We start from the raw sequence: 27,541 nt of genomic DNA, 5'->3' as shown, positions 1-27,541 counted from the left end.
GGGAATTTGGATGAAATACCTGCAGAGACTGTGGACTGGTGCGAAAGGACACAGCTGTTATATTCTCTGGTACATATTGGATGTTGTGTCATAGGTTGCCGAATTGTTCCTTGTGGTACACTATTTCAGCTTTATGACAAGGCACTCAACACTTTCAGAGAGCATGTGCTTTCCTGTTATGCTGCTGTTCGTGTTCATTTTTTTTCTTTGGGGGTCAGAATGATAATTGATTGTTGTGATAGTATCATCTCTTTTAATTATTGTTTTTCAGTTTGTGAAAATGTGCTAACTTTTCCCTGCTGCGGTGGTGTGGTTTCTCTCTCTTCTTCCCTGCTGTTAGTTCTTGATGGACAGTGTTGTGCACAGTGAGATCCCGTCCAATGCAGAGTAGGACCTTTAAAATAAGGATTATAAATCATGAGAATTTGGGGATTTCAGTCACAAATGTAACAAACTATAATTTAACCATTCCCTATATTGAGTAAGATTTCAACAGTATCAGAAGGAGGCCTTGGATAACTCTGCTTTTAAAAAAAATATGCATTTATTTGATTGCCCTATAGAAAAAAAACATTTTTAATTGGCAGGAGAAACAACTTCCATGTTTCAAATTATTTCCTAAATTATATATGCATTTTTGGAATATTCTATGTAAGACTTCAGAAAGGAGAAAGAACAGGGACAAAATTATTTTTCTTCTTAGTCACTTTTTGTGAGTTACCCCATCTCTTGCTGAACTGAATTGCCGAATGTCATGTATTGTTTAAAGTAAGACTGTAAGAATAGTAATAATATGAAAAAAAAACCCCAACAGTAGTGGGTTTTGTGTTGTAATACTTGGTCATGTAGGGGAATACCTATTTTACCACTGCTCCTAAACCTTTGCTGGTTCATGATCACTTGTGCTGCCGGCATCAAACTGAAAGAAAAGCTGAATTTTTTTTTCCTTGTTAGCCTCAGTTTTAATCTTCTAATTTCCTGTGGCCATGTGCAACACCAGAGGATTTCATAGGCATCATGTTGCCTGCTAATTATGTATCATGTTAAGCAGCTGGACAGTTCAGCAATTGTGGGATAACATCTGGATCAATGACATGCAATGTTGATATATACCTTATTGATTTTGAAAGATGTTGATAGCAGACGTATGTTAGTAAAGTACTTTGAAATGCCTGAAATAAAAATGCTATAGAAGTCCAGAATTAAAAGGATAATTTTGTGTTACAGCAATAAGCAAGGGAATAAGTAAGAAGGGATTAAAATTACGAATAATGCTTGAATAGTTCAGTGTGTAATAGTTGCATCAAATGCAAATTATACTTCTAACCTTAATGCTAATGAAATCCAAGGTATTTTTTGAGACAAGAGCCCAACAATAAATGAATATATTTTCACTTTATGGTTGGTTGTTATACTGAAATCTTCCTGAGAAACTTAATCATGAGAAGCAGGAAGGACAGTATTTATTAAGTGTTCTTATCCATGACCTCATCTATCCAGAAGAGCTTTTTTTGCTGCACTTTCCAGTGTTTTATCTAATTTAGTCTTAAATAACGTCCCTTTCCATGGGAAAAATATTCTACTGTATATTGTATCTTGCTGTTATATGCCACTCTTTTTCGTAAGTTTATCCCACTCTTCATTTATGCCCCTTAGAGTCATGCTGTGTAATTCCTCTCCCTCCTCCATGATTTACACTATCATCTTATTTCTCTGTAGCTGTCATCCAGCCAGGCTAACTTATTTAGTTATTTTTGATTTTTTTTTTTTCTCCTTCCTTTTTTAGTGGATGTTGAAATTTTTAGTTTGGGAAGCAAACTTAGCAGGAAAACAAGGACTGATAATTGTGTTTAAGAGCAACTGAAAATCTCTTTGTGGCCAATCCTGTATCTTTTTTGCTGACTTGTGATTTCCGGCGTGCCAGGTTGGTTACAAAGGGTACTGCTAAACTTTTTTATTAAAGATTATGATTGCATTTAAGATGTCTTGCTAGAGCAAAGTTCTTTCTTCTCTTGAATTTATTTTTGACGCATATGAATGTGCATGTGAATATGTATAAAAGCATGCACGCAGTCATGTAGTGATGGTAAAGGTGAAGGTCAGGCTGTTCATCCTGAATTCTCCATGCTGCAGCGCTGGGGATTTGTGCACAGCTAGCACAGTGCTGTAAGGTTTTTTTTCTGGTTACCCAGCCCCATGTCCCAGGTATGGGAAAACAAAGACAACCTGCTGCTTGAGTACATCTTGGTTCTCCTGCTCCCTGCATTGTGGGCATGGGCCCTCTTGTCAGATGATACTAGAGTCTAGCTCCACACAAGTCATGGGCTATTGCTTAAGTCCTTCCCTGAAAATCCGCTTCACTAAACATTTTCTTATAAATAACTTCTTGTGTGATTATTTCCTGGAAGCAATTTCTAGAGCAAAGTATCAGTGGGGTAGAGCAAAGTATCAGTGGGGTAAAAGAATCGCGTTGCTGTAAGGTAGAGTGGAGCTTGTGTAAGAAAACATGTTATCCAAGGTACAAAAAAAGTGGAAAGTTCTTGTATAGTACAGTGAAAAGGTGTTATTGGGGAAAGGTGTGACCTCCGAGAATGGGACATGATGACACTAATATTTTTATTTGTTTTCTTTTTTTAGGGAAAGAAAAGTTAAGCAAAACTGTGGTTTACAACGGATGCGTAAAACAACAAAGATTAAGTGGATTGTAAGTAGGTTGTCTGTTTATTTTTCTGGCTGTGTAATGAGTGGAGGGAAAATATGACTTTCCACTTGTAATGTGTTTTCATTTTACATGATGTTATGCGTTCATATGACTTTTTGTTCTGGTAGCTTAGACTTTTGGTCCAGAAAAATATTCAACAGTTTAAATATGAAGCTGAAGCAAAGAATTCTAAAGAGAATATTTCTGGAGCAGAAAGGAAACTGAGGCAATGTTTTAATTTAAAAGAGGAAAACAACATACCTGTATTACTGAATTGTAGTAATGGTAGAGTTTAAGATAACTTAGTTTTGCATCATCCTTGACATTTTTGATATTTCATCTGGTGTCGCTGTCAGTTTTATGTCCCCAGAGCTGTGGCCAGTATTCATGATAGTGCATTAGGGACATGTTTCTAAATATCTCATGTTTCTGATGCATTTGTAAGATGAATTGTCAGTATTTCCTATGTGCCTTCATGCTTCTAGACAGAACTTTCTTTTAATTTTATTTCTGTTTCAGTATTTTATATCTGAGGTGAATGTGCCAAAATTTGTCTTTCAGCCAGTCCCTGAAGAGAAGAAACAAAGCATTGACTAAAGCTAATGCACAAAGGAAGCAGGGCTGAGGAAAGATTATCTCCCGTTGCAGGTAAGTAATTACAAATAAATATAGCTTTCTGAATCTGTCTTTGATACCAGCACTGCCAGCATTTTTAGGTAGCAACAAGTTTTCAATCCTTCTCTAGGTTAATTAATAATAATAAAAACATCTTTCTTTATCTTCACCAACTGTTAAAGACAGGTATGCTGACTAAGTACGCTAGGTATCTAACTTTGCTTTCATGTATTTCCTGACTCCCAATACAAAGACACACACAAAAAAAGAGACTCGAAATATATAGGTAGATAATAATAATAATAGGTAGATAAGTAAAAGATAATAAACTTCTGAAGGACAAATTCAGAAGGACAAATTCTGTCATCTTTATATTGGAGTATGTCCATATATTTATATATAATCCCTTTGAAATCTGTCCAACTATATAAGTAATAAGTTGCTGTTTGGTGTGAGAACAGGTGGCAGAATTAGGTTCTCCTTACTTTATAATTGATGCAACTTAGAATCCAGCATAGGATGCTCTGATGAATGGGAAGTGAGCTCAGTGAGCTTTTAGGAGAAGTGACAGTTATGGCCTTAGAAATGCTATCACCCCAAATCCAGTCTGTTGTTATGTTCCTGCCCTGGTAGCAGAATAGGCTAAAAGGAACGTGAGTTTGTGTTGCTTCATAAAGTTTTGTGTCTTAGCTCAAACTGGGGTTAAGGGTGGATTTAGGTGGGAATGCAGATCTATGGAATGGAGCTGCCATCTTCCCTGTAGGGCTCTGTTTAACGTCCTGCAGAAAGGTGGGAAAGAGGAATGGGGGAAGAAAAAGCTTGAAGTACTGTTCTGGCAAGATTTATGAGAGTTTTTCTGTCTGCTGACTTGAATTAAGTATCTCTGTGTTCTAGAAAAATCTATGATTAGCTTTTTCAGGTATGCATGTTGTTTCCTTTCATTTATTTTTATGCAGGTGACTTTTCATGATTTTTTAACTTTGCCTTTTTTGGAAATGATTCCTGGTGAAGTATATGTGTTTTATCTAAAATGGAAAAAGGACAGTTAAACAGAGCAAATTATCATCATCCTTGCAATTTTAATCGTGCTTCTTTTAAAATATTTTTGTGTATGATTTTAAAATTGGTTTGACTTTTAAGACAGTGTTCAAGATCTTCATTGAGAATGTTCTTATTTTTGGGAATCTTAGCGTAGTCTTTTAATTAATTTCTTATTTATTTTGGCTGTAAACAGCTTTTTTTTTTTTTGCAACATTTATTTTTACTTTGATTTTATTATACCAATTACTTTCAGGGTGAAAAAATGTATAGTGCATTACATCAGCTATTCCCTTGGGAAGATAATGTTCTAAAATGGACAGATATGGTATTGCACATGTAAAATTATCAGATATTGCAGAGGTAACTAAATATCAGCTCTACATAGATTTGTTCAACTTAGAAAACCTACTTGCTTTTCATGTTGGCACACTAACTGTGTCAGGTTTTGTGGAAGAAAGCTGATCTAACCAGATAGGAAGATATTGCTTGTTAAAGGTTAGCTTTTTCTGTAGCTTTTTCTGTTTTCCCTTCTGTCCCTCTCCCTCCCTGTGCAGCTTGTGTTTCTTATTCCCCCACCCTTCCACCCTCAACGTATCTCATTCTGGTACTGCCGTTTTTTCACTGTTTTCTTGTGGTAGGTTATATTCTTCAGATAATATTCATTCTACAAACAGAAATTCTGCTGAATAGATGAAGACTTGAACTACGTATGTGGAAACACAATGCTTATTCTAGTTTCTTTTATCCAACTCTTTGTGTTGTTTTTTGAATGTTTGGGTTTTTTTTTTTTTTTGTAAACACCATTTAAAAGACACAGCAGGTTCTGCCAAATCGTATTTCCTCACCTGATACTAGTTCATTTGTCCCCAGTGTCCCCTGACTGCTCTCATTCCAGACCCCACGTGACAGAGCCTGCTGGGTCTGTGTGGAACTTGATCTTTCAGCATGTTGCAAATAGCAATTCTACAAATAGTTTTAAAGAGAAAAATAAGAACAATTATTATGTTTTAATTTTGATTCTCTCAGTTTGTAATGGATGTTTCATGAACTGAAGATTGTTTTGTCATATGTGACCTTGAGCTATAATAGCACCTTACCCTTCATTAATAATAATTTGATTCTTTCATGTTATTATTTTCTTTTTCCCCTAACTTGTATAGCTTCTTCCACCCAGTCACTGTGTATATCTTGGCTCAGAATGCAAGATGAGGGGATGTTGCCTTTGTTATCTAAAGATTGGACTAAGAAATACTTCTGTGTGCCATAGTTTGAGATGTGTATCCTGAGCTCTGTCTATGTTTTCTTTCACTGTGGTTTGCTTTGGAGGGAAGTGTGATTTTTTTCAAGTATCCACAGTCCCGAATATATCTATTTGCTAGCATGAATGACAAAAAAAGTTAGTGATACTAGTGTTGTTCTTTCTACTGTAATACTCTCAAACTTTTTTTTTTTTTTTAATCCTGTGGTAGCAGGACTGGATGGAGACATAATTTAGACCTATATTTTAAGTCATACTTCCCTTGCTTTGCTTGCTACAGAATATCTTGGAACTTGTTCTTTAACAAGTTATAGATGTCAACAACTCTTGGACACTGTAAAGGTAATAGTGTTCAGGCATGATCAGATACAGTGCTACTAGGTGGGTGTGCCTGAATAGATATGAAAAAAAAATCCTAGCTGTAAACTTTAGCAAAATCAGAACACAGTTGTATCAGGAAATCAGAACAGGATTAAGCAAATCCATTTTAAAATTTGACTTGTATTTATTTGAATAGGAAGAACTTTAAATAGAGGGATTTTATAATAAAATTTCTAATGAATATTTCTCAGCAGCATTATCTATAATTCAGTATCACTTGTTGCAGTGAACGTATTTTTAAGGAAGAAGATCCTTAGGCTTTAAACATAGTCAATGCATTTCTTTAGCTATAGTTACAGACAATTTTTCATAAGTAGAATATTTGCAAATTGTGTTTCCTGTCTTTTGGTAACCTATATACACTCATTACTGTAAAATACACAAAGTAAAATTTTTAAGCTTGTTAATGGAGGTTGGCTAGGCAGTTAATTCTTGTGGGTCTTCTTGAGTATGCTTGTTTTCAAAAGAGAAAAGGCAGTCTTTCATCTTGCAGCCCAGAAATGTGTTGGAAGACTGATGAGGCAGCACAGAGGCTTGATAAAGTCATGTGAGATTTTGAAGAAATACAAAATTTACACCTGTGGTAAATTTTAGTGCTGGAATCGAGGAAACAACGCCATAGTAGGTAAAAAATAAATATCTATATATAATAAATAAGTTTGCTAAAAAGACCAGGGTAAAGGAAACCAAACTTAAAATGTCTACCAGTGCAATCTTATTTAATTTTTGGTTTATCGTCTGAAATTTGTATTGCTGTGAGACCAGCCGTATTGAGACAGATACTGTGATTGTGTGAGACTTGCTGGCAGAACTGTCTGTATTGTTTGCAAATCCTGCTGTTTGTGTGCATCCAACATTTTGTGTAGGTTAAATGGGTTGGAATGAACTGTGTCATTTAGAAACTTATTTGGTAGGCTGTGTATGGTTTTTGTTTTTTTTTTTTTTTTTTTCCTTTTACAACATTCCAGTCAATACCACACTCTGTGCAGGCTAGTTGCTTTTTCCTATGCTTTTTTTTTTTTTTTTTTTTGCCCCCCCACTACTCATTAGTGTTTGGAACACATGATTTGGGATTGAATGTAAATGGTGATACAGAGTTTCTAAACAGATTTTGTTTGCTGTAACATAGTATGTATTTGCAATTCCAGCCTAAGACTTTGAGTTAATGGTTCTCATGAGATGAAGGGGTCTTCTGCTTCTAAACCCCATTAACAGTAAGGGAACATAACAGCCTAAATAACTAGCACGTAGATGGAAGACCAAAAAAAGATCTGGTCATTGTTTTCTGTTTCACTCAGTCAACAGAAAAGAGCTTCAGCAATAGGGAATCATACCAAAGCATTAAAGGCTTTTGCATTATCTAAAAAACAAAAAATGTTTCAGGAAATAGAATTTATTTCTTAGTCCAACTTGTAGGTCCCATTTACACGTTTCAGAGATAATGGGCCCTTATTAAGGAGAACTAACTGACAGCAGTGTTTTAAACTAGAAGAAAGTTTCTCAAGTGTTTTTCAAGAGCAATATTAGCACCTGGGTAAATTTATAGGAAATTTTTTTTACTCATTGCATCTTAAACTGTAGGTGTCTATGTTACACTGCAGCTATGTCTGTACTCAGTCAGCAGCTTAGTTTACACATTTCTTACATGTCTGGACCCAGTCAAAAAAACCTGCTAGCATCATTTTTAATTGGATGCCTAGAAGTGGTTCTGCAAAAATATTCTCTGACAAAGCAAAGCAGAAGAAAGATGGTAGAAATTTCAGTCATTGTTTTCTGACACCTCTCTCCTTTAGTCTCGAACAGGGATTGAGTGAGGAGGGGCAAGCAGACTGGGAGATCATTTCACATTCCAGTTCTGGATTTCAGGGCTTCACGAGGGATGTTTTTGCACTGCGCAGGAATAAAAAACCGCAAGGTTCCCAGTGGTGCTGCACAGCCATTTGGGGCTCCTGAGTAGATACAGCAAAGAAGACCTGAGGTGTGGTAATAAAGGTTGTAGTAACAGCATTCCCTTTCTGTTGTTTTTAATGTGGTTCTCTAACATGACATAGAAGGAGGTATGAAGAGTATACCTCTTTGGTTATACCTACAAAACTGTGTGATGGATTTGATCAAAGAAAATGCCTTTTCCAACAGGAAATGCTTGAAATCTGTCTTACAGTTGGAAGGATGTAAGGTGGCCAGCTACGCAGCATTACATACACAAGTTTTATTGAAACTATGTCTAAACACCGGTTTTCATTTAAACTTGTGTCCCTGTATAGATGGAATGTGAAGTTTTAGGCATAGATGCTATTTTTCCCGTTGAAAGCAGACAACTTCAGTTTTCATTTAGCCGCCTCTTGATTCTTGAAGATAATTTCCCATGCAATGCTCATTAGATTTAAGACATCGTTTATGTGATGGCTAATAGCAGTAATGCGTATATTGGATTCCCAAATAAAGGTTTTACAGTAACTTCTATCCAGCTCTGCTTTAAACGAATGAGAGCCTTTAGGCTGATCTGAATGGACATCTGCTGAAACCCTGATTACAAAGGGACAGAGCTAAGTATCTGTGCAGCACTGGGACCTGAGTTTTGAAGTGCTGAAATTAAATTCTCATTTTTAATAGAAGCATTTGGTGAAAAATAGAATGTGAAAAAAACATTGTTAACAAGAATTGAATTGAAGGTTACAGAGATAGGTTTCATAATGTCCAGTTTACTGAAGTTGTCCAACAATTGTGACATTGCATTTCAAATGTAATTAAAAATAGATATTTATTTGATCTGAACATTCATTCTTTATTTCTTTGACTTCAGGTGACTTTAGTTTATCTTTCTGTTAATCTTAGGAAACCTTTTAAATTTGGTGCTCTATTTCCAGTACATTGGACTGACATTTTCCATGCTTAGATATGACAATGTATTGCTGCAGTGGTGAACAATGTGGCACACAAATAAATTGATAATGAGTGTAAACCTGTATGTGAAAGAAATAGTTGAAATCTTTTAAAGCTATTGATGTAACAATAACAGCAGTAATCTCTTTTCCTTCAAAACCTTTTCCTTCAAAAATACAGCTTTATGGAAAAGATTACTTAATTGTATGTAATGTATTCAACTGTCAAATAATTAATTTAAAATTTTGATCTGAGGGGAGATAAAAAATCTGTAGACTCATGGAGTCTCTTCACTTTCACACTGTTGGAGTGCTTTTGATAAAGAAGAAAGAGGATGGAGTAGCAGCCAGCAGTCTGGAACTGATCCACAGCTCATTGAATTAAATGGGAATTTTTTTCATTAACTTTGATCATCCTTGGATTGAACCTGTATGCATATGATTTAATTAGTAGCAAGCTTGGGTAGTGCTGGTATGTTGGCTTTTCTAGTGTCTTACCTACGGAGATGGTAATTACGTAAACCAATATATTTGTATATCTATGATACAGCAAGTGCAGAGGTACCCACAGTTGGCTTTCCTAGTGCTGGACCTTCATTTAAAAGCTACACATTTTCCTGCTAAACCTCTTTTTCTCTCTTGACAGTTATAAGATGACCAGATATGATGTTATATTACACACAGAATAGATCTATTTCTATGTCATTGAGAATATTTTTATGCTGAGAAGGAGATCAGATTGTAACTTTATATCTAATTTTTAACAATATTCACAAAATAACTTGTTACATTTAACATTAAGGGTTAAAAATACAATCTTTTGATAGGTTGTCTTTGCCTGAGAGCAAAAAGAGGTTCTCTAATGTCAAATGTTTGGTTGTCAAATAAAGTATGTTTTCATCATAGATCATGTTGAAGGTATCTCTAGTAATGTCATTTTGTTTTGTGGGTTTTTGTGTGTGGTTTTTTTTTTTTTTTTTGAAATTGTGTAAAGTGGTGTAGCTTCATGTTGGGAGGTGCCTTTACATTTTACCTGAGTTTGAGGGGCGACCAGGGGAAACCTCTCCACATAAAGCCAGTTTGTAGGCAAAGCCACTGCACCATCATAATTCAGGATGGCCAAATGTCTCATCTGATCATTTGAAGCATTTTTACATTCAGCCAGATTTCTATCGCATTAATCCATGCTGTGTTGTAGCTTATTAGATGAGCTGTCCTAATGCCTTAGCTGTGGCAGTTCTTAAAGTTAAGATACTGTTTGGCTGAACGAGGAAGGGTTGTGGGAGCTGGCTGTTGGTATTGACACTGAACACAGATTTCATGTAGATGTGTCCTGTATTTGCTTTGCAAATATTGGCAGACCCTGTTGTGAGTCTGAATGATTTACAGCCTAAGAATTTATGAAAGCTACCAGGCTTTTTATGTATTAGTGGCATAAATAGGAATAGTATGTATAAGTACCACGGTAGGAAGTTGGGTGTTAGCTTATAAGTCGTGTAACTAGCCATAAATCTGTCACTTGGGTTTGCTTATACTTTTGATAGTTTGCACACAATTTTTAGCACAAACAATAGGGATTCTCTAAGGTGTCCATCCATTGCATACCTGTCAATGAAAACTAACCTGAAAAATTTAGGTCTGTGTCAGTCAAAAAATATTGAAAGGAGCCTTGATTTTTTTTTTTTTTTTTTTTTTTTTTTTGCAGGGGCATTTAAGGGTTACTGAAGCAACCTTAAATATTATACCAACAAGATGCTGAGGTTTTAGGTGGTGTTTTCTCTGCTGCTTTACAAGAAAAAAGCTTCCGTAGCAACTGCAACATAGCACAGAACATATGGTACTTTTGAGGCAGACATTACCTTGTTAAATAAGCACAACATATGCTCAGGCCATGCTGATACATGATTGTGTATCATCTACAATGATTTTGGGGGACATGTATTACAAGATATCTCTGTATGCTTTAGGAAGTGATCCAGACCTCAGAAAAGGAATGGAGTAGGTAATCTAAGTAGTTATTTTTTTGTCTCTAGCTGCTGATTGATGTGCTTATATTGCTACTTCTACATTTGCATTTGAGAAGGGACCTAGGTAAGCAAATGATTTTTCTACTTGCCTTTGTTTATCAAAAAATTAGTAACTTCTTTTAGAAGGAGAACTATATTTTTAGGGTATAAATCTGAGAAACAGGAGAATGAAAATGTATGCACAGTCTAGCTTTTTGGTGTCAAACAGGAATAAAAGCAGAAAAATATTGTTTAATATTTAATATTATTTAATGTATTGTGATGCAAGATACCGTATCTTGCTTGTTATATATATTGAAACAGCATAGGTATAAACAAGAGTATTATTGTACAGGCTGGGAAAACTTCTCTTGCTCTGTCACAAACTTGCTGCTCAATGACAGCCACAAAATTTTCAAGGATATAATTAGAGAATAGTTATCTGAACTCTACTGATTAGGAATCAGGTTTTGGTTTCTTGTGTTTGAATATGTCAGTTCATCAACTTCTCTGGCTCCAATGTAGCTTATTGTTTCTGTGTTAGTCTACTGTTTCAAAAAAATAGCATCATTGCTGTCATACCTCCCAAAAGCAGACCTTTAAAAAACAGTGACACTCATCCTTCTGCCCAGGATCACCCACAGAGAAATGTGCAGTTTGTGTTGCATGGCCCCCCTGTGCATGTATGGTTTGACTCTACAAAGTCTCTCTAGTAATCCCTGTCCATCTACAGTGAAATGCAATGACGGCTTGTTTCAGATTTTTGGATCTTAATCAATCTGTTCACACTTAAACATGTTGCAGCCTGGTGAAAGCAGTGAGTATCCTGGATCAATGATATGAAAGAAGTGAAATGGATGTAAGTAAGTGTAGTCTGTCCCCAGAGTTGCAGGTTGCCTGTGTGTTCTTTAGCAATGACCTTTATCAGTGAGAATAGACTAAAGTTGTATCATTTTTGAGAACCAGAGTACTACTTTCACTTAAGCTGTTGCTGGGTGCTATGTTTTGCTGCTGCTTTTTGAAGACACTGTTGGGTTGAGTTTAATATTCTTGAAAATACCAGTTTTAATCATAGATTCCTAAGGAAATGCGGGTTGCAAGATGGTATTTGGTGTTGTCAACCCTCCTTTTTCTACTAATCTTCAATCAAATTTCACAAGGGGTGTCCAGATCACCAGACACAGCAAGTTACAGGTAGCGTGTGAGAATAAAGGAGAGACACCCTATTAATTAATGCCTCAGCTAAAGCGGAGGTAGCAGGATGAATTAATCCCTTACTACTAAATGTGGAAACAAGCTTTGCCTCCAGACACAGAGGAAATAAAGTTTTGCTGCCTCTGCTGCTTGCCAAAAAATCTTTCTCTAAACTGCTTTCCCTGAGGATGAATTATGTTCCGTAGGCTGACACGTCTTACAGATGTGGAAGAGAGAATAGTTCTGTGTGAAATATTTTGAAAGAATTGAGAATGGATGCTTTATGAAAAAGAAGTGCCCGTGTTGTCTTTCAGACTATTTTAGAAGAATAGTGTGTCTACAGGAGAAGGCTTGAGACAGAAGATGCTATTTTTTCCAGTCTTGGAGATTGTTAGTAAATGTTGGAATTTAGTAGAAATGATAATCAACTGTAAATGTAAGCTGTTAGATTGCTGCAGAGGGAGAAGGCTGCTTAGACAATAAATCTTACAGTAATGTGTCTACTTCTTTTAAAGCTGTCAATATGTTGCCATCATCTGGAAAAGTACACAATAGCTTGTCATAAATGTATCAACTTTCCTCCTCAAATGAACATCTCCGTTAGTGATATATGAGATCTTAAATGAATTATTTTTAAATGAAAACTGTTCTCATTTTGTGGTTTTAACCCCCCTTGCTACAATTAAATTCTGAAGTAGAAATATTCTAGATGTTTGGAATAAGAAACTAAGAAAAATCATTTTACAAATCTAAGTCCAAGAAATCAGTTAATCTTTGATTATTATTTTTTTTTTTTAAATTCTGGTTGTTTGCACTATAGGGATCACAGTGTACTCTTCCAGCATATTTTGTTTTTTCTCAATGCTGTGGATAAACAGCTCTGCAGGAGAATTCCGTTGTCTTTGCCTTAAGAGTTTCAAAGTCCATCAGTATATTGTGTTGGTAGCTACATGCAGAAAGAAAAGAAAAGGCTGGGCATTTGTAGTACATGGTGCACTTCAGTTCAGGAATAGACAAGGTAGATAGTAACCAGGGTTTCTAGAACCTGAGAATTGCATGTATAAATTCGAGATTTCTCTTTGTGTGGCTTTTCAAGATACTTGAGCACGTTTGAATCTTTCTCAAGTTTTGCATGTATAGTCTCTGCCCGTTCTCCCTTTTTGAAAAGATGAGTTAGCTCAATTATAGGCTTGGTTTTGTCTGTTAGCAAGCAAATGTATTTTGCGGGTCTCTCTGTACGAGGAACTCATGGGGGAGAGCATTACATTCAAATTAACTATAATTAGGTTGCCCAGAGAGGTTGTGGAAACTCTATCCCTGGAGACATTCAAACCCAACTAGGTAAGTTCCTGAGCAACCTGCTTTGAACAGGGTATTGGACTAGACCACCTCCAGTGGTCTCATTGAACCTAAATTATTCTATTATTCTGTAATTCTATGAATTAATGAAATTAATGCAATTCCAAAATGTGGTGGAGAAATGCAACTCACTGTGTTTTCTCTATCCCTTTTACATTGCTTCTAATAAAGTTTTTTTTGAGTGGCAATATCCCAACATATGCTTGAACAATTAGTATAGTCATCAGTAGTATAGTCATTAGTATAGTATAGCCATCAGATGCCAGTTTGATTGCCTGAGCACCATAGTACATGGAAAAATCCTGTATGCAACTTGAACTGGTTTGACAAAGGAGGATGTATTTTTCCAGTCCCCATTCCCCATGTGCATACATGCAGAAACACACCCACACCCCCATCATTGCAACAACCTGCCTTATGGAGATCGTGCCTTAAGTGTGCATATTGAAAGTAATTTGATTTAAAAAGAGAATGCCAGTGATTTCAAATTGAATAGCTTTCCATTGCTTAAAATATGGGGTGCTATACAAAAAATAAGACAGCAAGCTAGGAATGTTTTTACAGGCTCTCCTTCAAGATGCTGGTCTGCCAAGCATATATTAGGTAATATATTTACATCATGAAATTGTGTCTTATTATACTTCACTCTTAAAATGTGTTATCATATAGTACCTACAATTTGCAGCTAGTACCTGTTTAGAGCATCGCTTGTCGTGTTTTATAAAGATCTCATCACCAGATGTGAATACAGAATTCTTAGAAAACTGTGGTGATATTTTCTACTGATGATTGCTAATGGAGCATCCCTTCCAATGGCCCGGCCAGCACCTTTTGGTATTTATAACCTGTACTTTGCATTTGGAACTAGGCACTCTAACTTTTACACTGATAGGAAGCCAGAGCATAAATGGAGCGAGATGTGAGGCATTCTTTCTGTAGGAAGCTGTTTATGGTAATTCTTGAGGGTTCTCTGTAAATCCTGAACTAAAATCCTAGGTACCAATAAACCACAGCCTGAGGAATGAATGTGCACCAGGCACTGATGATTGTTATGTAATGCAAGTGATCTTTGCATCTTCTAGTCATCATCATCATCATCTCTTCTTATATAAGGTAATAAATACTACAAATAATTTTAAAAAGCTGTTTCTTGAATATTCAGGGCTAAAGGCTCTGGGCTGACCGTTGCAGCTAAGACAGCTCTCTGCCATTGCTTAGTAGCAACAGGTTGTCTTACAAGTGGCATAAAAAAGTGGAAACCTCCCTTTCTTGGCTTCTGTAGATGCTATCGAAAAAGATATTGTTGGATCTATTTCATGCCTTTACTCTCTTTTTGATTGTTGCAAGAAAAAAATGCGCTATTTATTTTCTGAATGAAATGCTGAGTACTCCAAGATGTGATTAACTCAACAGAGGAATGCAAAACCTTTACTACAATGAGCAACTTTACCCAGATGACATATTTGCTGGAAATATTTAAGGATGTCTGGGTAGCTGAAAACTTTCATCCACTGTGCACCAGAAGGAGTATCTGGTTTGTTTTGCTCATTTGTTTGCTTTGCTTACAGAAGTTTCCTCATTTTCCAAGCCAGCCAGGAAAACCAGCAGAATTATTTAAACAAAACTCCCTCTAGCATGCTACGATAAGGCCAAATAATTAGATTCATACCCATAGGGTGGATAAACAGAACAGCTTAAAACCAACTGCCCCTGATTCAGCTGACACAAGTTATTTTCTGGTATATGAGGACAGTATAGAGTTCACCTGTCTTGATAGTAGGCTGGTTGCACTTTGCCAGCTCTAGGACTGATGTCCTAGAAAGACTTTGGTGTTCCTCAGGTAGAGTGGGAGCTGAAACAACCTGAAATAACTATCAGCAAAGATTTCACGCATTTAATTTGTTCTCCGAATGTGGCTGAAACAATTGCATTAGAAATGTCCACTCTTTTAGGAAGGAAACTTTTTAAGCAGATAAATATTGTACTTTTAAAGCCATTTTCCACAAAATACTTGTGTTTGTGAGTAGAAAAAAGCAAAAAAAAAAAGCGCATTAAAAACAAAAGCAAAAACAAAAACCAAACCAACCAAACAAAAAACCCCACATGGCAGTGGTACATGACAAAACTGAGGTTCTGTACTTACTGTGTCATTGATTCCCTATTGATTGTTCTGTTTACGTGAAAGTAACTCTTTTTCAAACCACTGGCCCTTCAGGCTCTGATTCAGATACTTAAATTGGAATGCATCCTTTTGCTGGTTGTACTTCTATAAATGACAGTTTCCAGAAGGATAATTGTTATGGGTGGGTTAGTTACCAAGTTCTTTATTTTCAGGGAGGCTGGTGCTGACCGTTAAGTTTGGTAACCTGGGTGGAAAGCAAAGGGAAGAAAAACCCTGCTTTTGCATTGTGATGAACAGATACCAAATAATTCTGGATATATTCAAGATAAAGATCTGTTGAACAAAGCTGTAACAATTTATGGTTGCTACGTAGAGTAAAATTTCCTAAGAGAAATCATAAGAGATCAAACCCTGAACCTGCATCCACTGAGACAAATATAAATGTTTTTTTCTAGGAAGATTTTTTGAGCCAAAATTCTAAAACGCTGAAATATTTTCAGATCTGAGTAGAGTAATTGTTACTAGCCGGTTGTATTTAATCAAATGTGAATGCAAGGCAGATTCGAAAAGTAAAATACAGTGTGAAATTAAGTCCTGGAGAAATGAGTCAAGTTTTGTTGCTCCCACACATAGCTACTTTTTAAAGAAAATGCTGAAATTCTGTTGGTGTTTTGTTGGTTTGTTGTTTGTTTTTTTTTTTTTTTCAGGTTTTTAGTAAAGTGAAATGTTTTTGAAGGTTAAAATTTAGGAATGTATCTGCTTAGATGATTACAATTTCTTCTTAAATTAAGTGTTATGCACACTAGAGGCTGGATGCTGTGCTCTGGGATGAAGCCTGTCCCCCCCAAGACCATTATGAAAGGATATGAAATGGTCTCAGTGGGCTGTGTAACTACAGATCAGTGATACCGCTTATAGGTGGGACTTTTTCCTTTTCATAATGAGAACAATTTAATGCTTGAGAAAATGAGAAAATGTGTTGTTTCTTTAAATAATCTTCGCTTTGTACTGTTCTCAGAGGTATGAGAAGCCTTCCACAGTGGGTGCCAAAGCCATATCCAAGGCCTTTTAAAAATTATTTAGCTGTGGGCCTTAGCTGCCCCTGTTTGTTCTTGTAGCATGGGCAAGGTCTGTCTGCCACAGCAATGTACCTTACTCATACCATATTGAAACAGAGATATTTTAAAAATAAGATGCAGTAAACTAAAGGAGGAAATAGAAGGAGTATTTTGCTACTAATGTTGGATGATTAACATTATAGGAACGTTAAATTTTCTCCTGATGCATTTTTATAATAGCAAAAAATTAAGGATGTCTGTTTCTCATGCAAGTTTTCAGTGAGGCCGGCTTTGCTCCATTTCATAAAAATATTTATTTAAAAAAAACCAAACAGCTGTTTTTATTGGAATAGAAAGGGGAAGCCACGTGAATAATGCTATAGTTAACAACCTGTAACCTGACCTCAAGAATTTGTTTGCTTTGGTGAAAGGGTTTGTTCATTTGGATTTAAACAGTCTTCTGTTTGGCGTTGTATCTGAGAGTTCTCGCTCTTAGCCCACGTTATTTCAAAAAGTGTGGGCCCGTTCACGGGTGAACCAAACCACGTTAGCTGCTTTTTATTACTTGGCCGTGGGTTGATGCTAATGCAGGGAATACAAAGCAGTGGAAATAACGTGCATGGCTACAGTGTTGTCTTTGTGCGTCAGCTAGAAGAGCCATGTTTTGCAACTGGTACTTGATAAAGGTTCTTGAGATTTTAAAAACCAGTCGGTCAGACTTTGCAGCTCTGGTTGAGATACAAAATTTTGAAGACAACCAATTTTAAAGGAATTTAAACAATCAATTTTAATATTGAAGAAATCAGTTTATTGAAGAAATGAATATTAAATTGAACAGACAAATAAGCTTTCAGTGGTGCATAGCTTTTCTGTGTTGCACCCAGTAGAGTATCTATTTGTTTCATTCTAGTATGCGTGGTTTTTTTAAACTGCTATTTGGAAGTTTTGAAAAAATCTGTTCTAGTAACTGTGAAAGGAACTCTGGCCTCCTGCATAGAGACGTATACAGAACTTTTGACAGTGTAGATACACGTCTGCTCACATTTTGTGATTTGTATTTCATCAAAAGTGCTTTTTTGTGTTCTTTTTTCTCTTCATACATGTTTATCTGAACATATCCTAAGTTTAATTCTGTCACATTTTTGCCATATGAAAAGCCAAATTTAGCATGAAACATTAATGCATGAGTCCTAGCGTAAAAGTGTCCTGGTTTGAGGTAAACCAGGACCAATTTTGTTCAGTAACTTTGCTTCTTAGCTGGGCCTCTATTGTGCAGACACTGTTCGCTCTCAGAGCTATAAGCTCTCAAGTATGTATTATTTCAGTAAGTTCTGTGCAACACTGCTTATAGCTGATGCCCAGGCACGGTATGCAGAGAGGCTCCTGCTTATACTTATTGCTATAACACCCAAGGGCAGATAACTTTATTTGCCCCGATGGAGGGTCGGAAGCGGAAAAGCGCAGTGGGATCCCACCTGTGGGGAGGAGAGGACAGGACAGGTTACCCAAAACTGACCAACAGGGTATTCCATCCCATCTGCCTCATGCTCAATATAAAAGCTGAGGGATCAAAGGCTCAGCTCTCTTTCTTCAGCATCCAGCATCTGAGGAGGACTCTGTCTGTTCGTCTGCCTTTGATCCCGATCCTGAATCCAGATCTGGAATCCAGTTCCCCTCCTTCACTGAGTCCAGTCTGGGACTCCCCCAGTGCCAGCCGGTGATGTGATCATCATCCTGGGAGCTTGGTATGGTTTTGTATATATTTCATTATTTTCTTTTTATTTTATTATTAGTATCTCATGAAAGTAGTTTGGTTCCTTCTAAACTCATAAATCTCTTTTTCTCTCCTCTGCCTCTCTCTTTGAAGAGGGGTAGGGGGGAGCATCTGTCGGTCCCGTCTGGGATGCCCCACGTCCCCAGTAGCCGATTTGGCTTAAACCACAACAAAAGGAAACTAAAGCAGTATGATAACTTTGTATTTGCAAAGATGGTTGTGAACATATAAAGGCCTGTCCTTTTCTGGCTAACTTTCTGTGAATCCAGACAGTTTTATGTGATTGAGTCGCTTTTACTGAGGAGGTAGAATTGATGATGTTAGATGGAATGGGTGGGTTTTTTTCAGCTGCATATGTCATCTATGAAAAATAAATATACCTCTGAATCAAAAGGCCAGCTTGGAAATATCTCAGTCTTTGAAAGCTTGAATTTCAGCTCCAAACTCTTATGCCTTCCTTCATTAGGAAGACAATGTTAGTGGTAAAGAAGCAGCATTTTGCTTTCAGACTCATGAAGGCAAACAAACGTGAATGCTTTAGTTTTCTCTTCAATTTCTTTGTGTGGTCGTTTGAGAGATATGAGTGTTTCTCATTCCACCCTCTGCCAGCTCTGACCTCCTTTCTCAATGCACACTTAGAATCAGCAGAAGGATGATAGTCGTTGCCGCTCAGGGAGGCCAGCAGAGGAGGTAAATAGAGCTTGTACTGTGGTTCTTGTACTTCTTTTTGAATGGAGATACTTTCCACTGCTGTTATCTCCAGAGGACTGCTAACTTTTCAAGTTCTGAACTGCCCCTCCTGTTTAGGGCTTTGCCATCAGTCCATTCAGTTGGCCAGCAATATCTTTCTAAAGACATTTTGAAGGCAGGGATAAATACACAGCTTTTGCTTATTTAAAAGGAAGTTGTAGGAGCTTTCTCTTGTTGTGAATTCTTACAGCCACTGACTTGCCACATACTTCCCAGGGACATCTTAAAGCATTATCATGTTCACGGCACGTAATTGTTAAGCCATGTAAGACCCAAATAAATATTTTAAACAAACAGGTCTGCTGAAAGCACGTGATTAGTGCTGAGGGGATTGTATTCTTTTATATTTTTTCTAGTAAGGGATATTTATTAGTGTGAGCAGATGGGCACTACTCATTTTTGGCATTCATTGATAAGCCTGCTACCTCTCCAGGTGGCTCAACAAAAATGATAACACCGTGGCACTGCTCCCATTTTATTTTTATTCCTCTCAGACTAGTTAGTCACCTGTCTCTGTTCTCCTCATTTGGAGCCATCTGCTGGATTTTTTTGCTTCTGTGTTTTGGTTGTTCTCTATTCTAAAGTCACCAAGAGATCTCCAAAAGGGGCTGATGCAAAGTCTTTGCATGTTTGTTGAGTACTGGACTTGAGGATATCTTCTTTTTGTCATCTTTGTAGCCAGCTTGCGAGTTTTATTTTCCCCAGCCTGTCCTTATGAAGTAATCCATGCAACGCTAAATTATGGTTTTCCTTAGTGGATTATTCTACCACTTTTCATTAATATAGCTGTTCTCTTTCTTTTTTATTTTGAAATATGAAGAGAACGAAGAGCAAGTGAGAATCTGTCCTCTGTTGTGTTTGTTCTCATCACAAGCGACCAGAAGAGAAATTTTTCACACAAGTTATTAAAACACAAGCTTTATCTCTATAAAAATACATTTTACAAAGTTTAATTAACAATTTATTTCTTCTCTGAAGAGATGAGTTAGGGAACATGCTTCTAAAATGGAAAACCTTTTATTGAGAGTGTGTGAAAATGTCTAGACTGTGTTAGAGCTAACTGTGTACGACTAACCCACTCCTGTCCTGTGCATGCATCTCTGAAGTAGGTCAGTAGCTTCTTTTCCCTGCTTGCTCACTATTCATGTTGAAGTCTCCTCATATTTTAATTATGATAAATGTACTGCATTTTCTTAGTACATCTTTTGAATATATGCAGTTTTCCTGTGTATTAGTTAGAAATTAGTTTTAAAACCTGGTTGAGTTTGAGAATGGGATCAAAAAAAGGCATATACTTGATACTAGACCAAACAACATCTCTGGCTGATAGTCCAGGCCAGTGTTTCACAGCTCTGTTCCCCTGTGCTTTCCTGCTCTTCTTTCCTTCTCTTCTTTCCTTCTTTGCAAACTCATCCTCCTTACCTTGCCTTGGAAGGCAAAGCTGCTTCAGTGTGGTGGGGAGTGGGAAGCCCCCTTCACTTTTCCCCTGAGACACCCATGAGGATAATGTGGTACATGCAGACCAGGACTTACAGGTTGTCCTTTTCGAATGTATATGCAGTATTTGACACAGAGCCACTCTCTTTCACCCATGTTTCTGTTGAGTCCAGCCCTATTCCTTGGTGGATCCTATTGAAATCAATGGACCTTTTTGTGGAGTGAGGAGCTGTTATTTGGTGTGTGTAAAACTGCTTTGGTGGGAACCACAGAGATGAACTCATAAGCAGTACTTGTAAACAGCTTCCAAGAGAGCTTAGCTTCCCTGTCCCTTTGGAGAGCCAGTACTAAGCTATGAGACCTTGTTCCCAGGTTTCCATTTGTGGTTGCAAGTTTTATTCTCCAATATGTTATTAAAACTGATCTAGGCAACACTAGCAAAAAAGTCAATATAGATGAATGTGCAGCTTAACTTTAAGTGTTTAAGTACGTATTATGCGTGGCCACAGGTATAGGAAAAACTGAGAAATCTGGTCATCTTGAACACAGAATTACTTGTTTGTTACTTGCTAATTATTAAGATTATTGTGTCATGTTGCTCTTAAGGTTTGGGAGCACTGATATAACTGATCTTACTGCCAAGTGGCAGTAGCATAAAGAGTATGGAGTTTGAGTTTCAGTTCCAATTCCTCTTTCTTTAATATGTTTAGTAGAAGAGAATAGAAATGGTGTTCCTTGCAGACACCTGGGATGTCTTTTCCTCCTTTCCCTTCCAGACGTACTGTCAGCACATCCTTTTGCGCTTCTGGCTCTCAGCTGCTTCTATTGGGCCACTGGATATTACCAGATCTTTCTCATTTCATGGCTTGCCCCGACCATTTTCCCCCCCTCTTCTTAGTTGTATGATTCCCCTACATGGTACTGTATTTTGTTATATGTAGCTCTTGAAAGGGTTTCTGTTGCCACCAGCCATCTATTTAAGGAAATGTCTGAGCATCCCATTATCCTCATTATGGTTACTGCATTATTTTCTCATTACCTATCCTTACGTCTATTCTTGCTTTGCTGTTTTAATAAGTTGTCATTGTCAGTGATACAGAAAGGACAGAGAGAAATGACAGATGATAGATTTGTGGAGGTAAAGAGTGAAGTTGTACAAATAAGGGTTTTTTGTTTTGTTGGTGTGAGGTTTTATAGTTCATTTTTCTGAGTGGTAGTGTAATATCTATTCTGGGATTTATACTAATAATAGATTATTGTAATCAGTTCAATCAGCAATGGCTTGAGACCACTGAGAACTGATGTAATCCACAGTGATAAAGGTACTGGGTAATCAAGAGTGAAATTTATAGATATTCACATAAATATACATTTTTTCAGAGTTCTCACTGTATTACAGAATCACAGAATCACAGAATTATCAGAGTTGGAAGGGACCTCTAGAGATCATCTAGTCCAACTCTCCTGCTAAAGCAGGATTGCCTAGAGCACATTACTCAGGACTGCATCCAGGCGGGTCTTGAAAATCTCCAGGGAAGGGGACTCCACAACCTCCCTGGGCAGCCTGTTCCAGTGCTCTGTCACCCTCACCGTAAAGAACTGTTTCCGTGTATTTGAACGGAACTTCCTGTGTTCTAACTTGTGCCCATTGCCCCTCGTCCTGTCACTTGGAACCAATGAAAAGAGCCTGGCTCCATCCTTCTTCAACCCACCCTTTAGATACTTGTACGCCATAATAAGGTCTCCCCTCAGCCTTCTCTTCTCCAGGCTAAAGAGTCCCAGCTCTCTCAGCCTTTCCTCATAAGGCAGATGCTCCAAGCCCTTAATCATCTTAGTTGCCCTTCGCTGGACTCGCTCCAGCAGTTCCCTGTCCCTCTTGAACTGGGGAGCCCAAAACTGGACACAGTATTCCAGTTGTGGCCTCACCAGTGCCGAGTAGAGGGGGAGAATGACCTCCCTCGACCTACTGGCCACACTCTTCCCTATGCAGCCCAGGATTCCATTGGCCTTTTTGGCGACAAGGGCACATTGCTGGGCCATGGATAATTTACTGTCTACCACAACCCCCAGATCCTTCTCCTCCAAGCTATCTCCCAGCAGGTCAGCCCCTAACCTGTACTGGTGCCTAGCATTCTTCCTCCCCAGGTGCAGGACCTTGCACTTGGTTTTGTTGAACCTCATTAGGTTCTTCTCTGCCCAGCTCTCCAGCCTGTCCAGGTCACGCTGGATGGCAGCACGGCCCTCTGGGGTGTCAGCCACCCCACCCAGTTTGGTATCATCAGCAAACTTGCTGAGGATACACTCTGTCCCCTCATCCAGGTCATTAATGAATATATTAAACAAAATAGGACCAAGTATTGACCCCTGGGGGACACCACTGGTTACAGGCCTCCAACTAGACTCTGTGCCGCTGATCACAACCCTCTGAGTCCTGTCCCGCAGCCAACTCTCAATCCACCTCACTGTCACCTCATCTAGCCCATACTTCCTCAGCTTCCTAATGAGGATGTCATGGGAGACAGTGTCAAAAGCCTTGCTAAAGTCAAGGTAGATGACATCCACGACTTTCCCCTCATCCAGCCAACCAGTTATAACATCATAGAAAGCTATCAGATTGGTCAAGCACGATTTACCCTTGGTAAATCCATGTTGACCACTTCCAATAACTTCCTGTTCCTCAACGTGATTGGAGATGACATCCAGAATGAGTCGCTCCAATACCTTCCCAGGGACAGAGGTGAGACTAACCGGTCTGTAGTTCCCTGGGTCCTCCTTCTTGCCTTTTTTGAAGATTGGAGTGATGTCGGCCTTCCTCCAGTCCTCAGGCACCTCTCCTGTTCTCCATGACCGTTCAAAGACGATGGAGAGTGGTCTAGCAATAACATCCGCCAGCTCTCTCAGCACTCGCGGATGCATGCCATCAGGGCCCATGGACTTGTGAATGTCCAGCTTGGCCAAGTAGTCTCTGACCCGGTCCTCCTCAACTGAGGGAAAATCTTCCACCCTCCAGATCTCCCCCTTTGCCTTCAGAGGGTGGGATTCATGAGGGACAGCTTCATGAGGGACAGCTTTAGCAGTGAAGACCGAAGAAAAGAAGGCATTCAGTAACTCTGCCTTCTCTGCATCCTCCACCACTAGGGCACCTGTCTCGTTCACCAGCGGGCCTACATTTTCCCTAGTCTTCCTTTTTCTATTGATATATTCAAAGAACCTTTTCTTATTGTCTTTGACTGCAGTGGCCAAGCTGAGTTCCGATTGAGCTTTGGCCCTTCTCATTTTCCCCCTACAATTTCCCCCTCATTTCCCCCCCTACATTTTCCCCCTATTCTTTCAACTTTTCTGCATGCCAGTTTGCTGCTGGTGAATGACTTATTTTATCCATGGCTTTGAACTCTTAGTAACTGTTATTTTCTCTGCACAATTATTCTGTTTGATGACTTTGCATTTCTCTAATATTGAGCTTTAAACTACAGTAAACAGACTGAAGTGATCATAGCAATATTTTGTCATTTATGATGGAGAACCATGTCAGCATAGTTGAATTTAGTTTGACCTCAATGATTTTTTCCCCCCTTTAAATGTCAGTACAAAAAAAATGATTTGGATGTTTTCAGAAGGGTTTTCTATACGAAAGGGAGTCAACCTAGGTGTCTGGGTTTTAACAGTCATGATCTGGACCAGTAAGCAGTGATATGTAGTCCATCTGTGTCAGTCAGAACTGCTTGAGGGAGAACCTGTATGTGTTTTCATCGCTGGAGTCCATATTGGTTTTAGTTCAGTAGTTTTAAGTCCCCCATCTCAAGTTCAAGGTATACTGCTGATATGGAAAGGTTTGGAGTCACTTTTTGTTGCTTTCCACTAACCTCTGAAATGAGGCAGCACTCGAGTCACAGAATGGATAGGTAAAGAACAATTAGAGTTTAATGCAAAAAACTCAAATGTGACAGCTGAGGACCATGTGTGTTTCTCATCCTACTTCATTTCTCGCTATTCATTTTCTATTCCAACTTGAACCTGTAGAGAAACCTGCCTAGTGGATGTAAAATAGGCCATCTTTTCGAAGAGGATGGAAAGTGGAGACCCCAAAGCAATGACTGATAACAGGTGTGTCCCTTCCATTTTAAATCACAGTACAAATGGTCCAGTATCTAATGCAAGGCATATATAACGAATTATTTCCTTGAATCATGGTTGACATACGTAGCTAATAACACTGAAGCATTCCTACGTTCGTTTATTTAATAAAGTGTAAGTAACAGTGTTTTAAGAGAGTAATAATATGGTCAAAGTGTAGGCATTAACTAAGATATGTTGTGATTGAGCATTTTTAACAGTTTTTGTAGTGAAACTTGCCTCAAATGAGGCAAATGAGCCCTTCAAATTGAGGCAAATTTGAAAGAGAGCGTCTGTCAGTTCTAAATTTCCCTCGCTGCTGTTGCACATCTTTATGTTTAAAGTGTTCTCTGTTGCTGCTGATCTTCTACTTGGTGCTTTTTTAAGCAACTGGGCTGAATCCTACTGTCAGTTAAACTAGTACAGCTACATGAAGCATCTGACCCATAGGTCAGTGTTCTGTCTTTTGCTCTCATAAAGGACTGAGATACTGATATTATCATGTACAAAAGAATTGCAGTGTGGTGGAGAGGGGATGGCATGCTAATATGGGAGATCTTTGAATAAAACTCATGTCTTTTTCTAAAGGAGAGGTGAAAATAATAATAAATAAATAAATGACTACTAAATATTTTAGAACTTCAACCTGCTTGGAAATTCACCTTAAGGAAAGTCATCTAGAGAGGAGGTAAGTAGAGGGAAATGCACGTGAACCTTCAGTTCTATAGGTCCTTAAAATATATGTTTTTCTCCTCCTTGTTCTTGTTTTTAATATAAAATAGCAATGTTCAACCATAACTGATGTGAAAGTAGGAAGGACCATTATACTATCTAGACTGATGGTGTAGTGGGATGGTCAGAGGGATTTCATCTATTCTTTCCAACAACTTCTGGCTAGGGTAGGGCATATCTTTCAGAGAGACGTTCAGTTTCAGTCTAAATACCTCAGTTAATGGAAATTATATCACACATGTTCCCAGGTAATTTTGAAGAGAAAGAGAGATTGGATAGTAGTGTTCCTCAATCAACTAAAGAAAAGCATAAATGAGTAACAGCTTGTAATCAAATACATATATATAATTTTTGTGTGTGTATGCACTTGTACACACGCATATGTAATGGCACTGACACGGATGATTATCCACTGCAGCAGATTTGTTACCAGCTCCTAGATCGATTTATTCCAAATCAGGGCCTGTTGATGGACTAGAGAACAATTCTATCTCAACCCGGTTCCCTAGCCCAACTTTACCCTAACTAGTGTTTTTCTTTTCCAGATCTGTCCCTTTCCACAATATGAGTGGCTGGGGCTTTTCTCACCTTTTCTTCTTTCCCCACAGATGTTGAAAGGGATCGAGTGCTCTCATATATTCAAACCCAGATTACAAACCATACATCTTTCATTTGCAAGAAATGTAAACAGAATTTAATTGTGCTTCCTATTGTCAGAACTTGTTCCTTAATTCATGTGTGGTAAAGCTAATTAGATTGTAAACTGATAGTTTCAAACCATGATTTATTTTTCTATGTATTTGAAACGAAGTGTTTATGTTGGTGGTTGCAGTTGCCAACCACCTTTGTTGTTCTGGGCTTGGAAAATTACAAATTCACATTTCTAAGCTTCTTCCATAAGGAAAGTATGCTTATAAAATTAAAGCTCAGTTTCTACTCTCATCCTCCTATTCCAGAAGCTGGAGACATTAAGTAGAATGCCAAATGATGTGAGATGCTCTATAAAAATGGGATAATGAAAGGACAGGCGTGGATGGAGACCCTGCTTTGTTTTTTGACTTTGTTTTTTGAATTGGGAGGAGGACCTTTAAAGCAGAGCAATTTTTCTATTTGTGCATCACTAAAATAGTCTCAAAAACCAGGAAGAGACCAACTTACTTTTACGTGCCTGTCTTCTAGCTGCTTGGGTTTTTTAAGGATGAGAAGAAAAAGTAGCTCCAATGAAGAAAATGTGAATTTCTTTCCCCCTCCAAATATCACAAGGAAATATTCCTCCCTCCCCAAGCATAAACAAACAAATCAACAACAAAAATTCAACTGATTTTTTTAATCTCTACAATTATGCCGTTTTATGCCAGTGTGTTATCAGTGTTTGTTCATTCTAAAACATTACTGACTCTTTGAAGTAATCAGAATGAGTTTAGGGGACACGTGCATAGCTACTTAAACTGTGAATTATGATGGAAGACACTTCTATTAAAGTTTATGGTGGGCAGATAAAGGCTTGTAAGATTTTCAATTAACTTGAAGGATTAAAGCATTACAGCTATTGTTCCTGCCTTGTCAGAGGTGAAAAAATGGTAACCTGCTCATTAGATATGGGTAGTATTTAAGCAGGAAAATTATTCTGTTTTTTCAATACTTTGAGAATGAAATTACTACTTACATGTGGGTTTTTGATAAACTTCTAAATAAAGGGAAGAACAATAATTAACTAGGACCTGCATGAAGGCTACTGCAATAGAGGTAAGTGTCATGGCACTGGAAAATAGGTGTACCAAAACAATACTGATTCTGGTTGATCATGCATGCAGTGTGCATTACAGGTTAATCCGAGGCCAGAAAGCCAGGAGGATGAAATCTTTGAGTGCTATGGGATGACAGAGCAAGAATAGCCTTGTGTTTTTTTTTCTGGTATTTCATTTTCTATTTTTTTTTTTTTTTCTTAAAGTTATTTCAATGTATTGTATATAATCTTCTCCAGGGAGTGATTCGGAGCAGGTGCCCCAAGTGAAAAAAATCTTCTATTCAGTTGATAGAAGGAAAACTTTGTTTTTTCAGGACACTGAGTGTTCTGCTCTGATCTGCTGAAGCAATTAAGGATATGCATAGTTTAAA

General features: G+C 37.8%; 1 protein-coding gene across 1 annotated transcript in view; it reads left to right on the top strand.

Annotated features, from left to right (window-relative positions):
• The window catches only part of FARS2 (phenylalanyl-tRNA synthetase 2, mitochondrial), a 256,771-nt gene that overhangs the window by 3,288 nt on the left and 225,942 nt on the right, over positions 1–27,541 (top strand). Inside the window, exons 3-4 of the mRNA XM_082498981.1 lie at positions 2,638–2,704; positions 3,263–3,349. The gene's annotated coding sequence lies outside the window, so the exon portion shown is untranslated. The remainder of the gene's footprint in view (positions 1–2,637; positions 2,705–3,262; positions 3,350–27,541) is intronic.

Source organism: Vanellus vanellus (assembly GCF_965231255.1).
Source record: "Vanellus vanellus genome assembly, chromosome: 2".
Taxonomy (NCBI): Eukaryota; Metazoa; Chordata; class Aves; order Charadriiformes; family Charadriidae; genus Vanellus; species Vanellus vanellus.
This window is presented reverse-complemented; position numbering and strand designations above follow the sequence as displayed.